Source organism: Varanus komodoensis, unplaced genomic scaffold, assembly GCF_004798865.1.
Source record: "Varanus komodoensis strain SLA01 unplaced genomic scaffold, ASM479886v1 scaffold33, whole genome shotgun sequence".
Lineage (NCBI taxonomy): Eukaryota > Metazoa > Chordata > Lepidosauria > Squamata > Varanidae > Varanus > Varanus komodoensis.
In genome coordinates, this window is record NW_025335817.1 from 9,042,096 (window position 1) to 9,057,723 (window position 15,628).

General features: G+C 47.2%; 1 long non-coding RNA gene across 1 annotated transcript; it reads left to right on the forward strand.

Annotated features, from left to right (window-relative positions):
• The first annotated feature begins 2,214 nt into the window (after positions 1-2,214).
• Positions 2,215-12,619, forward strand: LOC123027757. Its single transcript, XR_006415563.1, has 3 exons — positions 2,215-5,986; positions 9,213-9,427; positions 11,045-12,619. It is a non-coding gene; the product is annotated as an uncharacterized LOC123027757 (long non-coding RNA).
• The last annotated feature ends 3,009 nt before the right edge of the window (positions 12,620-15,628 follow it).

Genomic DNA, 15,628 nt, shown 5'->3' on the forward strand with positions numbered 1-15,628 from the left:
AAAAGCCCATGGTGGATATTTCCAATTAAAAGAAAATTTGTGGGGGAACAGCTGCCTTACCTAAGCCCCCCAATGCCCTGACAACATTATAGGCTCAGTTCATATATTGTCTTGCTTAGGTGCCCACTGGCCACATCTATATGCAATATATTTGAATTGTGGGGTGTTACCTGTCATTTGAAAACCCTTTTTTCCTTCCCTACTGTTACTCTCTCACACTGAGGATCCCCAAAAAGCCATACAGAATGCCGTGAATGACCTTTGTGCTCGTTTTTTACCTTTCCATTTATTCTTCAGTGTCTCCACAAGCAGAGCGCAAGGTGCACATCAAGATGTCGACCTGCTATTTACGTGTTAGAAATCACAGGCTTTCCACATCTGCTTCTAGTTGTCTTGACTAAAAATACAATAACGGCTTGAGTTAATGCCTCTTCTATCAGATATTTGATAGTCTAACATTAACACTTCATGTTTTCGGGTGGAATTTTTAGATATCCTGTCTTTCACTAGAAATGGTGCTAGTTCAGGCAGGAGTTACACAAGCAGCATCTTCTTTGGCAAGTGAAGGCGGGGTGCAAACCGGTCTCTCGCACCACAGCCGAGCGACCAGCTTTGCATGCAGCAGTTCTCAAATTCAGTCCCTGGTAACTGCAGTTGAATCCGGGATGGGGAAATCTGCGGCCCCCCAGGTGTTGCTATTCTCGCTTGGGCCTCGATAGCTGAACCCGGTAGCTGCAGCCAATGGGAGTCAGCACACCACTGTGCATGAGAAGAGGTGGGTGAGGCCTCCTGCCACCACCTGGCACCTGCTGTGCCTAAGAGGGATCTGCATGATGCCGGGGGTGGCGCCAGCAGAGGCACATGTGCTTAGAGGCCCCGCAGCCCGAGGGATGCATGCAGCACTGCTTGGGCTGAGCATCTTGGAGCGAGGAGCCCAGTGCGGCCCTCCGAGGGCCCTCCAGTGGCCAGGGCCCTTCGCTAATCATGGATCATTTGGGGACTTCCTGGCTTCAATGCAGCATCCCCCCCAATTCTAAATGGTTGAAATGCTTCTAAGGCAGAAAGAGTTTTAAGCTAAAACATGGTGGCTTTTATGGGGCTGCCTTGTCCTGCCCATCACTGGGATGTAGCCCCAGAGAGAGGTAACTTGGCCCCCAAGCCATGGGCGTCTACATGAGAGCAGGCACAGAAGAGTTCCTTTTCATGCTTGATGCTGGGGCAGGGCCGGCCCCACTCCCTGCCATCGCCTGGACTCCCCCAGAAGCCGGGCAGATCTGGTTTCAAGCTTTCGAAGCCCAGTCCTGCCCTCCTCACCACTGCCCCCCTGGGCTTTGTGGTGAGGAGAATTCCTATGGGCAAATTTCTGTACTGCCCAACAGCTGAAGCTCCCTGGGCACTTCGCTGCATTTTCTAAGGGCAATGGCAGAACCAGAGCTGTGTAGCTGCTCACAGCATGAGACTCGGACTCGGGCGATCGGGCGTTTGGTCCCCACGCAGCCAGAGGATCACGGTGACGCTGGGCCAGTCACAGACTCTCAGCCTGACCTTCCTCACGGGGTGTTTGTTGTGAGGATAAGAGCAGGACAGGGAGAAAGAGAATCATGTACGTTTCCTTGAGGTTCTTGGAAGGAAGAAAAGTGGGATGCAATATATAATTAATGAAACATCAACTTTCCAGTGTAAAAAATGTCAGGCTGCTTAACAGCTAAAAACAACATCAGTAAAAAATGCTAGAGATGTTTAAAAGACCAACAGCATAAATGCGGAGAAAATGTAAGTAGAGAGGACTTAGGGAATGGAGACACTTTAAGAACACTCTACACAAATGGGAAAAATTGTGGGTGTGCACCTATAGATATGAGGTGTGGGGGCAAGCCATGTGCAAGCACATCTCGCAGACAGCTGCCCACATCCGCAAGCTGCCTTCGTACCCTGTCAGGTATGTTACGCGGACCCTGCAGCAAACCTGCCTTTGCTGCTGTCTCATCTATAAACTGAACTCTTAAAGGTCAGAAGGGGAAGGCTGAGCCAAGCCGAGCCGAGCACTGCGGAGGAAGCCCGTGCAAGGAAAGCCGCACGCAGGGCGAGGCGCCCTGAGTGAAGCATGGCAGAGCTGCGCACAAAGAAAGCAACTCAAGGGGCGAAGCAGGACGGGCACATCCGTCAACAGCAGTATTTTTATCACTTGGCCCTTGTGCTTGGATACAGTAAGTTAACTTTGTGTGCTATTGCAGTTTTGCAATAGCTATTGCTATTTTCTTTGTTTTACACTGAACAGGGTGCGAGGAAAGAAGGATTTCTTTTCTTTAAAAAAAATAACAGCAAATACAGCTCTTCCTTCCCGTGCAAGTCCCTGCGTGCAATTTATATGCACAAGAAGGAAGGAAACGGAGGCAGAACTTAAAGACTCAGATGCAACAAGAGAAGACAGGGTGTTTTATTTAACTGCGCTGGGTCTCTACCCTGCCCCAGCCCTTCTGTTCATCAAGCAATTGCTATATGTGACACGCTTCAGCCGCCCTGCTTTAAATCACAAGCACTCTTACTACGAATTGACTAGCAAGAGGATGTCGGTTGCTGCTTTCCTCTGGTGACCACATCACAGGTGCACCTGCAGCGAAAAGCAGGGAGGTTTGCTTCTGTGAAACACTCTGTAAACAGCTATTAGCCAGAGCCAGAAAGAGCCTTGACTCTGCCTGCCTGCCTGCCTCCCTGCCTGCCTCCTTAGCACAGTTAGATGAGGGCGATAAGCGTCCTCTGCCGCGCATTGCTGGGCGTTGATTCCAGTTAAACTGCAGGAGCTGCATACATATTGCTGCTTGTAAATTAGAGGACCACCTTGCTGGATCGGACTGAAAGCGAATGTCGGTCCTAGCTTTCTCTTTTCCACAGGACCTGCCGGATAGCCGAGATTTATTTTGCCGCTTCCTAAGAGGAGTGCATGCCTTTGTCGGCTCTGCTGTGTAATCATGCTGGCATCCATGTGGATTTGGCAGGCTCCTCATCTGTGGAATCCGCCCAAGCTAAACTTGCGTTATACTGGTTTGCAAGCACCTCCACGCTCCCTGAAGCAGGCTGAGGAACGTCTGGCACTTCTGAGGTGCCCGGGGGGCTGCACCCTCTTCCCCCAGCCACACACACACCCCTCTCCCTGATGGCCAACCTTCTGATGATTTTCCACTTTTTGAATGTTTCCCTCATTCTTGGAAAGCCTCTCCCAAGGCATGCGTTACTTACAACCATGAAAAGGACTTTCAGTTGAAACACATCGTCATTTTGGCCTCATCCACCGTTTGGATGTAGGTCCTGAGTCCGTCTCTGAAAATGGGCCTGGCCTTGGGCTGAAAGGGGTCCCCCACCTCTGCCCCAAGGAGAAGTGCCAGCCCCATGCTCAGCACCCTTTTGGTTAAGCCACCCTTTTGAAAAGCTGCTGCTTCAGGCTTTCGCATGCCATGCATTGGATGGCTTCCTGTGACACAGAGGTGCCTAGTCCTTTCCCAGGAGCTTCCAAGGACCTCGTGCTCTGCCAGGCTGCTGCAGGCAGGGTCAGGGGTGGGGGCGCAGCAGTGGCAATTTGGGTCTCCCCATCCTATGTTTATTTTTCCCTCTGGACCTGGGAGTTCAAGGCTGGAGTCCTCTTAGATGGCAGGGATCCTGGCCTCTCCCTCCCTTTCCCACCATTGGAATGTCCTCTTTTTGACTTTGGGAAGCAAGTTCGTTCTGCGGTGGCAGGAAGGGGAGATGAGAAGATAGAATCCCTGTCTAAAGTTGTAAGGGCATCCATGGTCAGGAGCACAACTTCAACATATCCTTTGCCCTTGGGATGCTCTGGCAGGTATTATTGATTAGACTTCTAAGCCTTCAGATAACACAAACTATCTGCAGGTTCTATAATGCATTAAAAACACAAACTGGTGAATTAAAATAAGAAAATGGCAAAATAAGATCAGCAACAAGTGAAACAAAAAATGTAGATAAAGCAAACAGTAATTGAAAGTGCAGTGACTGAAAAGCACTAAGAGCTATTCTCAGAATGCTTAGGAGAAAGAAAGATGATCATTTAGGGGCCAGGCAAGCCTGCCTGGGGGGCACAGTTCATAGAGGGGTCCTAAAAGGTCCCTCCTTGTCTCACGGAAGGGGCTGCCTGGAAAAGGGCTTCAGGGAATTGCTTTAGAGTCCTGGTAGATAAATAGAACTGTATGGGATCATTTTAGGGCTGTTTCCCACCAGCTTTCCATCTTCCCACATGTGACATTTTGATTGGCATAATCAAGGTATTGCCCCATTGTGGAGTTTGGAATGAAATATGTGTGTGTGTAAAAAATTCTTGCAAAAATATAGTCATAAGCTGCAGTGACTAAATACAGGGTGGTGCAGGGAAACAAGAAATTTTAAATTGACATTCAATGCATGGATAAACACATTAAAAATAGATTTTATGGTGAAATGTACAGGATATGCAATGAATGCTGGTAATCCATATTCATTCAACATTCATTTTATGTCTTGAAGATAACATCATGAAGGTGTTGTCCATTTCTCCCTACGCATTCTGACAGCCTATTGTGGAAATTCTGTACTGCTTGACGTAACACGTCAGGGGGAATGCCAGCAATTCCCTCTTCAGTCCTTCTTTTTAGTTCAGCCATGCTTGGAAGACGTGTGTGGTACACTTTTCAGATGTCCCCACACAAAAAAATCACAGACAGCGAAACCTGGGGATCTTGGAGGCCATGGAACGTCACCGTCACATGAAATAATCGTCAAAGAGCTGCCATCGATTGTCGGGAAGTATGCAACGTGGCTCCATCTTGTTGCAACTGTTGAAGCTGCAGGTCTGACTTGCAGGGATGCGGGCTTTATCGCCCCAAATGTAGTGATGAGGCGTGTTGTCAAACGGAGCGGCGAGGGCTCCTCACGATGGCAGCTCGAACAGCCTCAATCTTCTCTGGTGTGCAGGCCATTCGAACACCTCCTGGGGACTCCTTTTTTAAGGCTGAACCCATTTCTTTGAGATCACACACCCACGTTGCAATTGTTTGAGCAGATGGGACACGATCACGATGTCCTAACTGGCAATGATGCCAAAATTTCCTTTGTGCAGCAGTCACACGATCACGATCCCTGTAAAAGGCTCTTAAAGCGAATGCTTGTTGTGCATCACTCCATTGCTCCATTCTAGCTAATGGCGAGGGGTTCTAAATGAGGTTGTGGTGGTTCCACACAATTGCTGATGCCCCAGGGTTGCCAACTCCTAGTTCCAAAATTTCCCTGCGCCACCCTGTGCAAAAGGCCAAACCATTGATAGCCTTTTAACCACAGTAAAAGATGAAAAAGAGCTAGGATAACATCAAGTTTAACATCATTATAGCCTGCACATTGAGATCCATTTTAACCTGGTACCAAAATTCCTAAGGGTAACTGGCAGGTGACAACCTATAGTTTATTTTCAGGGATGTTCTAAATTCAATTAACTGAGTGTACCCAAGACGTTACATGCTCCTAAGCAAGCTCCTTCTTTGGTCTCCTGATGCTTGTTTTGAATTGGACCAGTTGTACTTCTCCAGGTTATATATAGCCCAAACCAGAATCTACACAGATGTGCTTGGGGAGGAAGAGAATTTGAAGCAAAGTAAATCAATAAGCAACACAGATGACACCTGGGAGCTGTGAACTGGGCGATCTCTGGAATGAGGCAGCTGTTAGCCTAGGAGAGGAACCTTGTCTCTCTCAATGAAATGTGACAGCTAACGGGATTTGGGACCTGCCAACAGCTGGCACAGCCCAAAACCGACCAGGCGTCTTGGATCAGGGAAAAGCTAGTCAAATACCCTCCCCTGCTTTGTCTTGTCAGCTAGCGGAAGTCCTGAGCGGTGGAAGAGTCTTGGATTGCTGGGCTTGGCACAATCAAGGACTAGTACAAGGAAGGCAGCTGCCCTGCTGGAGTGCTGCCAACATGCGTGAACAGCCGGGGAAGGAGTGAGAGGTAGGCTGAGCTCTGCTGGGAGACTGCTGAGTAAACAGCACTGAATCATTCAGCAAGGGCAACCTTTGAAGAGGAAGGGCTCGCCCAGCCACAGCCCCCAGAGAGCTCAACCATTCGTCAGCCAGGCTGGTCTGTATCAAGGAAGCTTTTCCAGCAGTCTTCCTTTTCATCAGGAGCAGGTATTTTGGAAAGTGTGCGTGAAGTAGGGCACCTCACACCCCTAAAATATCTTAGATTTCAGTACATCACAAACACAGCCGAACATTCCAAATGCAGACCAAGAGCATCCACTAAAAAAGAGATGAGGACACTAAAATTTTCTCATAGCTGGTGGAAGATGTCGTAACTCCAGTCCGGGTGTCTGCATGGTGTCTTCAGTGTCTGTGAAGCATTTGATTCCCAAATAAAAGTGCTGGATAAAAGAGGGAGGAGGCATGTTCTAAAGATCAAGGTGCGTATCTGCTCAGAATGCACACCTTCTAGTGCAGGGTACCCCTTCGATGGAGCCCCATTTTCTCGGCACTGTTGCTTTACTTTCTTTGCTGTCTGGTGGTGTCTCTCTTCCTTGGAGATCAAATGGGTGTTGGTGACCCTGCAAAGCCCACCTACTGGGAGAAAGAGTGGGCTCTTTCAAAATGACTTCTGCTGTGCCACATAGCAGAGGATGATCTGGAGAGAAAGGAGATGGCATGCCTAGAAGCATCCTGAAGTGATAATAAAATCAATGCCCTCACAGAATAGCGTAATTTTAGGGCGGATTATCTATCCCAGATTACGTATGTTTGACCTTTCCTTCTATGAAATTTAAAATTGTATTTTAAGGGTTTAAATTATTATTTTAATATTTATATGGAAGCCAATTAGGAATTTTTAAAAATATTTTGCTGTATATATATGCCTTAAGAAATGGTGCCTGAGTTTGCTTCTCTCTTTCTCTTTCCTCCTCGTTCTCCTTTTGTGTCATGTCTTTTTACAAGGAGGGGGATTCATACTTCTATCAGTCTATGTAAGACACCCCCACCCTGCTTTTTTTTTTTTTTTTGTCTGAAAAGCAGGGGGAGAAGTGAAGGAAAGTCTCTGCCAGCTCATAAAGCAGCCTGCCACGCTGTCAAACAACTGATACTGTTGGGTTTCTCACAAAGAAGCTTCTGCAAAGGAGTTGCTTCCATGACTCCTTTTATTCCTCTGTTCTCCAAACTACTAGCATGAAATTCAAGGATCACCAAGTTGGAAGGGATCTTGGAGGTTATGCAGTCTGCAGCTTGTCCCTGGTGCTCAGTGCAGGAATCTTGCAAAATGGGCATCGCTGAGCTTTAAATACTCCTGTGAAGAGAACCCACAACACTCCCCATCTATTCCCCTGATTTAGCTGTTGTTTAATCTACATGCAAATTATGCAGAGCTAATCTATTAAACCTAATCCTAATTCACTGATTAAGAAATAATTTAACCAGATGATAAACCCTGCTCACAACTGCTATGGGAGAGTTCAAGCAGCAGCAAAAGGAGGGCTTGATTTTCATGAGCAGCAGCAGCAGCAGGAGCCTGGGGAAATGCTAATGCAGTTCCCAGATGGATTCTTGGCTGCATTTTCCAGTGGGTGCCAACAGCTCAACTTAGCCCACAAATGGAGTACTGAGTCCAGTTCTGGGCCTCACATTGCAAGAGAGACATAGCAAGGGCAGCACAGGGTCACGCGGATGGTGGCCAGATTGCGGGCATGCCGCATGAGCCGAGACCGAGCGAACCGGGGCTTTTCAGTTTGAAGAAGAGGAGACTCAGCAGGGGTCCGACTTACAGGTATGTGAAGGGGTGACACATGGTAGAGAGGCGTGACCTGTTCTCTCTTGTGCTGGAGAGAAGGACACAGTCCAATGAGGAAACTGGTTTTAGGCTGGATGCCAGGAAGTATTTCTTGATGGTTAGGACACCAAGGATATGGAATGGGCTTCCATGGGAAGTGATGGAGGCCCCATCAGTGAGGGCATTCAAGGAAAGATTGGGCAGAAAAAACCTGTTGCTTAGTATATGAGTGGAGCTGGCTTGTGCTGGGGTCAGACTAGGTGGCCCAGGAGGCCCCTTCTGACTTGCTGTTTCTATGGCCCAGAAACCACAGCCCACTGGAAGGGGCAGTCCAGGGTATTTGCAAAGTCAGACCCTAAGTTTAGATAGGCTGACATGCATAGTCTTGCTCAAACTTTTTGTCAGTCAAATTGGAATAGACAGAGAGCAATACCAAGAGATATTTTGAAAGGACAGAATTACTGGGAGTGTCAGCAGCAAGATGCAAACTGCATCTGCAGTCATTGCCCCCAAGTGCCTCGCAGTTTGCAAAAGCTTCAAGAAGTCCTCCCCGCCCACCCCCACCCTCACCCCCACCCCCACCTCATTACTGGTGCATCTCCTGGATTTGGCTAAGGCTGGAAAATACTGAGCAATCCTTGCACAGACATCTGTCCTTACAAAATACCTATTCTTGCTAACAAACAGAAATAATTTCTAGGGGAGAAAAATACCAAATAGGAGATGAATAGATTCCATAGAGAAGGAGGAGCTGGTCACTTTTGCATCACTAAAAAAGAGGACTTGTTTAGAAACCGCCCCCCCCCCAAAAAAAAACCCAGATTTGAATAAAATTGGACCTTCTGTATTTGTGTTTTTCATTTTTATCCCAATCTTCAACACAAAAAGGCTTCCAGAGGTAAGAAATAAGATGGTCACCACCTGCAGGCTTGCAGTCTGAACAACCATGGCACGAACCGCAAGGCCCTTGGCAGGCAGCGAGATCCACTTAGCTCTGTGGCTGTTTCCTTTTCAGTGCCTGGTCAGAACTCTTTTATTCACCTGGGTCTTTGCACAAATATTCCAGAAATCTCCTTTTTATGCTGTGTCGGTTGGTGTATGTTTTGACACTGTGTTTGTGTCTGCTGAATTCTAAGGTATTTGAGGGGTGCCAGGTGGACAGTCCAGTCCAAGTCTAGCTTAAGATTAGGGAGCTGGGAACTCTAAGGAGCTGGGAGGCCGTGGGCCCTGAAGGGCGGCGTGTCACAGATGTTCCCACCATAGTGAAATGTGCTGTATTTCCATTGCATTATAGCCATTCCTTTTAAAGGGGCATCTATAAATACAAATCGTATGCCAATATGGGCCCTCTTTTTTGCTGCAGTATTTCTTGTTTTTGCACTGTGTCAAGGCATTCTGGGTATTGCATTCTGCTATTTTCTAGGTCCGCTCCATATAAGCCACCACAAACACATTGGAGAAATGATGGGCTAGAAAAGTCTTGTGTTAATCCAACAAATAAATACATAGACTGTAACAATCATTCGTTACTGAGCGTATGCTACAAAGAAAGTGCAGAGAGGTGCCAGCAGAGGGCATCCCGTCCTCATTAACAAACGGAAGAAACTCCAATTAAGACAATGGAACTGACAAATGGATGTAAGTGAGCTGATTCCTTTCTTTGCTGTATTATCAAGGGCTCGTCCACAAACATTAAATAATAATCAGTTATGCAGACTCATATAGTGAACGTGTGAAGTGAAAGATAACAAAAAGTGCCCAGCGTCTATTTGTAACACATGAATGGAAACACAGATTAGCCAGTTTTACAAGGCAGTAGTGTATGTCTCCTCTGAATGACACTTCATCCAGTGCAGAAACTGAATGCTGCTATGCAGGTATAGTTTGATTTCAATAGTGTCGTGGTTAAATGCATGATTAGATTTACCTGCACTTGGCTTCCTAGCATTCCCCAGCCAGTCTTGGTAACTGTAGGATGTTTTTCTGTCTAAACACACAGAAGATTCCACCCTTTGGGGAATTTACCGAGCAATTGGATGCGTTCTGACTCAGAAGTGGGTCTCACGGAGCTGAATGGCACTTATTCCCCAGTGTAAAGTTTCAGGGTCTAGAATGCAATGCAGGAATGAGAAATCACTTAAAATATAGCTTTATTTTCAGAAATGTCTAAGAATCTTGCACAACAACCCACTTGTCTCTGGAGCTGCCCAGCTCAAAGCTAATTCTCAAATTACCAATCCTAACCCTAACTCCTTCAGAATAAGGAAATGTCACTAAATTATGAACTCATATCATTTATTTATTTATTTATTTATTTACGATATTTGTATGCCGTCCTTTGCGAGACCCTCAGGACACAAATAAAATTCCAAAATACATAACAATATAATATAAATAAATTGATGACCCACTCTGGCTGCAATTAAAATATGGTAATAAAATTCAATATTAAAACTTATTAAAATATTGATTAAATAAAAAGGTCTTAACCTGGCGCCGAAAAACATATAATGACTGCGCCAGGCAGACCTCTGGGGAGTGCATTCCACAGACGGGGCACCACCGCAGAGAAGGCCCTCCTCCAGGTACTCTGTCTCCTAATATCTTTCACGGAGGGTTCCCGAAGGAGGGCTTCTGCTGCCGATCTCAGGGGGCAAGAGGGCAAATAGGGAAGTAGGTGTTCCTTTAGGTATCCTGGTCCCAAGCCATTTAGGGCTTTATGGGTAATAACCAACACCTTGAATTGAGCCTGGACTTCGATGCACCCAGTGAGTGTGTAGAGCGGGGGTGGAGAAACTCAGGCCCAGGATCCAAATACGGCCTGCTTGAGACCCCCATCTGGCCCTCTGGGGTTCTCCTATATGGGCAGGCACCCTCCGGATCTTAGCCCTTTGCCCCAACCACCAATTGTGCTGTGGGTTCAGCTTTCTCCACATTCTGCAAGATTGAATCACCTGTTCTGTGGTTAAGTTTCTGGCAGTAAGAGATTCAAGTTAAAATGTGCTGGTACTCTTTGTATTTTGCCCCCTTCTTTAGCCCTGGGCTGCAGCCACCACTGGTATTTGGCCCCTGGGCTGAAAGACTTTCCACACCTTGGTGCAGAGCATCGCAGCTTTAATCAATGAACCAATGAAACGTGCCAACGAGTAAGACTACCCCACAAACGGATCGATGGATATTCTTATCCAGCCCACATTTGTTATGCTCACCTGTCATCCTTTTTTTCCCTTTTGTTATTTATTTGTGGTTTAACAGATGGGAAAAATCAACCAGCCTCTGTGAAGTTGCCCTACCTGGCATCCCAATCGCGTTTTCTTATTTGCCAAAGAATGGGAGCAACCAGAAGCGGCAATCTGCAAGCTCTGAGAAAGCAGCACTCATTCCAAGAAGAGCACCACAAGCAATTTGCTTACAGCTGAATCATGCATCACTCCTGTTGGCGCCACCTTAAAACATAATTGCCTTGATGAAAATGTCTCCCACAGGTTGCTTCCCTCCCCCTTTTAGCCATGCACTATTTGATCGAAAAGAAATTGCTTCAACACTCAAGAAACTGTTCGAGAAATTCTCATGGGCGGGGTTCAGGGTTCTTGTGCTTCTTTGGTTTATGAAGTGGCCAAGGCTCTTGGGTGGGAGTCCTTTCTTTCCTTGCATGGTCATCGCTCTGTCAGCCGGCTATGGGCCAAGCCCCCCCCACCCCCAGCTCCTCACATTTCAGTTCGAGCCCAGGAGACATCGTGGGACATTCTGAGATCCAGAAATGCAGGCAGGCAGAGTGGTGGAGAGTATGTTTGTGGCAGTGCAAATAACGACCCCCTAGGAGGAGTTGTGCTGCAACTCTGAGGTCTGCCCTACATGAGGGGCTTAGCCTGCCGCTTTACCAAGCCTCCTCCTCCCGTTGTCGTCGTGGAAGGAAAAGTGTGTCCTTTGCACATTTTTCCCTAGAGGTTTCTCTTTCTATGTATGGTACAAACAACCACAGATTGATGCTGTGGTACAGGTACACTATAATAGACCTTGGGCTTCTCATGAGGTTTTTGTTTCAGTGTGTTGCGGTTTAAAATGTAATGCCAGTGTTTCCTTGTGTTAAAAGGTCTGCTCAAAAGGAACACACGGGAAAAGCTCTGGAGGGCAAAAGCATTTTGGAAATGTCCCACAAACTTCCAGGAGCACAGGAAATGTGCTGAGAATTTCTTCTCCCCGAGATGCACTGAAATGCCCCCCCCCCCAATGTTTCCGCCTGCAAATAAGATGGAGAATGTGGGGAGACATTTGCACACTGCTATACTTGAGCAGGCATTGACTCTGGTGTGAGCAAAAGTCCTTTGTCAGAAGGGCACGTGCAGCTAGGTGGTCCTCAAACTCATGGGGGGCAGGCAGGAAAAGATGCTTGTGCCAGTCCCTTGTCTGAAGTGTGCATGGAGAGGGAGAGGAGCTTGGCTGTGACTTGTGGATATTAATCCCCTGGTGCCCCCCTCCCCCCACAATCTCAGAACTGCCATCATCTATGATCGTTATACATTCTTGTATGCTTTAAAAATAGTTCACACACTTAAACCAGTAGTATTGAATTGACTCTTTTGTTTGTCAGAAAGTCTGCAGCAGGTTTCTTGTTTCCCCAGTGGGGTGGTGCTGATATGTTTTGCACATCACCCTTGGAAACAATGGAAAAGTAACAGGGGAAAGAGAATGAGAGACAGAGAGCCACTGTACTGTGGTGACCATCAGCCCCTGCACAGGAAGAGTGCTCATCATAAGTGGAGCAGCAGGAATGGCAGCAGTCACCGCCACCTCCCCATCCTCCAACTCTACTGTTGCTAGATGGACTACTTTGACCAGAAGGAGGATGGGAAAGGTGACTCAGTCTCCTCCTCTCCCTGCCCACTGAGATGCTCCTGCCCAGGATCATTGTCCTGCCTTAGAGAAGAGCTGGCATGGGCCTTTGCAGCACACCTGTGGGAGGGACAGTGGTCCGAGTCCTGATTCCACACTCTCACCAGAAAATCCTATGGCCCCTGCAATACTGCCTAGGCACCACAGGATTGCTCCCTGCCCCGGTTCATGCAGCCTGCACTGCCAGCAGTCAGCACAGGGCTGCAGAAATCTATTTGCACTGGGCAAGCGGAGCCTCTCTGCTCGGGGGGTTGCCAGGTGCTGGGGAGGGGGATGGCGTTCTCCGGGAAATCTGGCTATGTACGTTTTCCTGGAGCAACTGTCTGTCGCCCAGGAAGGCTGATGCTATCCCAGAGACAGGATGTCAGGGCAAAAGGGCATACACGGAATTACATAAGGCCAAATGAAAGCTGTGGTTGTATCATTCATGCTTACTCAGTGTGCAGCAATGAGTCAGGCTGACTTTAGGGGATGTTGTGGATTCTTGTTACTCCCGTTGGGTTGTCTCCAGTGATCCTGCTGATTGTTCAGACCTCTTCCTTGGTGAATTAACTCCTGCTCCAGATACGGGCGTCCCTGCTGAACTGCAGGGGGCTGTGGGTTGGGGGCCTCTTTGCGTGTGTGTGTCTGAAAGCTGAGGAGCCACAGTAACCTTGAGACATGTGGGTGTTCAAAGGGAGCTACTGAATTGCTTGGGAATCAAAGCACAGATAGCAGCTGGACACTGGGAAACCTGCCTGGTTCTGCTCCAGGTGCTTGCAGTACATTTCACAAACTTAAATTAACCAGGGACATGGGCTTCTTCTGGCATCTCTGTTATGCATCCCTTCCAAGCACCCACAATTGTGCCGGTGATGAATCAAATGGGGAGCTAGGGGCCAAAACCTGGCTTGGGCAGAGTTCAACTAACTGTGTGGCATCTAAGGACAGAATAGCAATGAAGCAGGAAGGGGACTCTAAGGCCATCGAGTCCAGTCCCCTGGTCCGCTCCCACATGGGGCCACCCCTCCAGATGCAGGAGCTTAGCAAAGGTGACTTGGCATGCTAGCTCAATGTATAGCTGGCTATGCAGGCATATGTTGCATTGGCAGTCTGCCCAAATAGTGATCCATTTTAGGATGGGGTCCAAAAGAACTGGGAAGAATCCATTTGTGGTATCTCTGACGGGGGTGTTGAACCTCAAGCCTACAGCGAAATCTGGCCAGTGCAGCACCTCAGGGAGACATTCTGGGTTTCCCCAAGCTGCCGTGTCCCCTTCTGTAGGCCCTGCCTGCTTTTCCTGGCCACATTTTCCAGACACTTTTATTTATTTTTATTTCATTTATTTAAAGCTTTTATATACTGTCCCACACTAAAAAGTCCCAGGCTGGTAGTACAATGAAATAAAAGTACAGCAGTAGAGGGCAAAGTTCAAATAAAACCCCATCTTAAAACACATTAACACTTAAATTTGATCAACTTTTATTTGATCAATATTTTAACATCAACCAATTGTAATTGTATATGATTTATTTAATTTATTTTAAAAATGTCAGTTTTATGCTCAGTTCATGGAATAGCTAATTTATTTTGTTTAGGATTTACAATAATTCTGTAAGCTTTCCAGAGACGACAGTGATGGACAGGCTATAGATTTCCTACATAAATAAATAAATAAATAAATGGGAAAATAAAAAGGGTTTGGCTTGGCTCTGAAATGAAAAAAGTGTTGGTGCAGGCGCACCTCTCTAGAAAACTTCTTCCATAACCGGGGTGCCACTGCAGAGAAGGCCCTTCTCTGGGTAGCCATTCTTCTGATCTTCAAAGAGGGCTCCCAAGGAAGGACCTGCATATGAGATCTTACGGCGTGGGAAGGTATATATGGAAAGAGATGCTCTTTTAAATATCCAGGTCCTAGGTTGTTTAGGGCTCTATAAGTCATCACCAGCATGGAAGAGCCCACCGCTGAAAGCAATCTGTCCATGGCTTTTCAAGTGTAAATACAGGTGGGGGGGGGGGTCTACTGGAAGAGGGAGGGAGCCTTTCTTACCCTCATGTGGTCCCAACCTATATCACCCCCCTCCATCCACACTGAATGCTTCCACTGGAAATAAGGCTTTCGTGGGCAGTCAAGTAGAGGACATTCTTCTGTTGGAGAAGACACCTTCTTGAAGGTGTACTTGGACTTTAGCTGCTCAGGGCCTCTCACTCCTGCAGATGTGATTGTCTGGCCTGAAATAGCGGAGCAGGGCATCCTCCTCCTTTCCCAGGTGCAGACACAGGTGTGCAGTTGGCAGGGAAAACTGTGCACTGCTTGAAAGAGCATTTGTGGTCAGGGTGACGGGAGCTGTAGTACAAAGCATCTGGAGGGAACCAGGTAGCGCCAAGCTGATGCAAACACCAGAGTCTGGGGCTCTGTTCAGCCGGATTCCTGCCATAAGCAGGCCCTGCAGGCAGCAGGCGTCTCTGATGTTCTCGGATTCTGTGATTCAGGGAGGGAGCCGCTCTCCAAAGGTCCATTCAATATCATGTTGAGTGGTTGTTTCCTACCTGCTTTTGGAAAGCTAGTGGCATTGCTACATACCGGGAATAACTCTTCCTCTTGATTGGATCCTGTGAGTTAAATATAAAAGGTGTGCCTATTTTAATTCCTCCAGGTCTCCTGGGATTTTTCTTACAGCTGCTGCTGTCATTGGCTCAGTGGCAGAATTCAAATGCCTGAATTCGTCTGTATTTGCAAATACAGAAGGAGAATAATAAAAAGAGAGCTAATAATGCATCCTCCTTGACTTGCTTAAAGGGTTTTCAAATTCTTTTTCATCCCAGTCTCCTGTGAGATCTGAGCACTGATTGAAAGTTTATGGTCTATAGAGCTCCTTTTCTTTCACAAAAATAAAATTAAAATTAAAAAAGAGAGATTGAATTACAGGGAGTTGAATTACAGCTGAGACACCTGCTCCATTTATA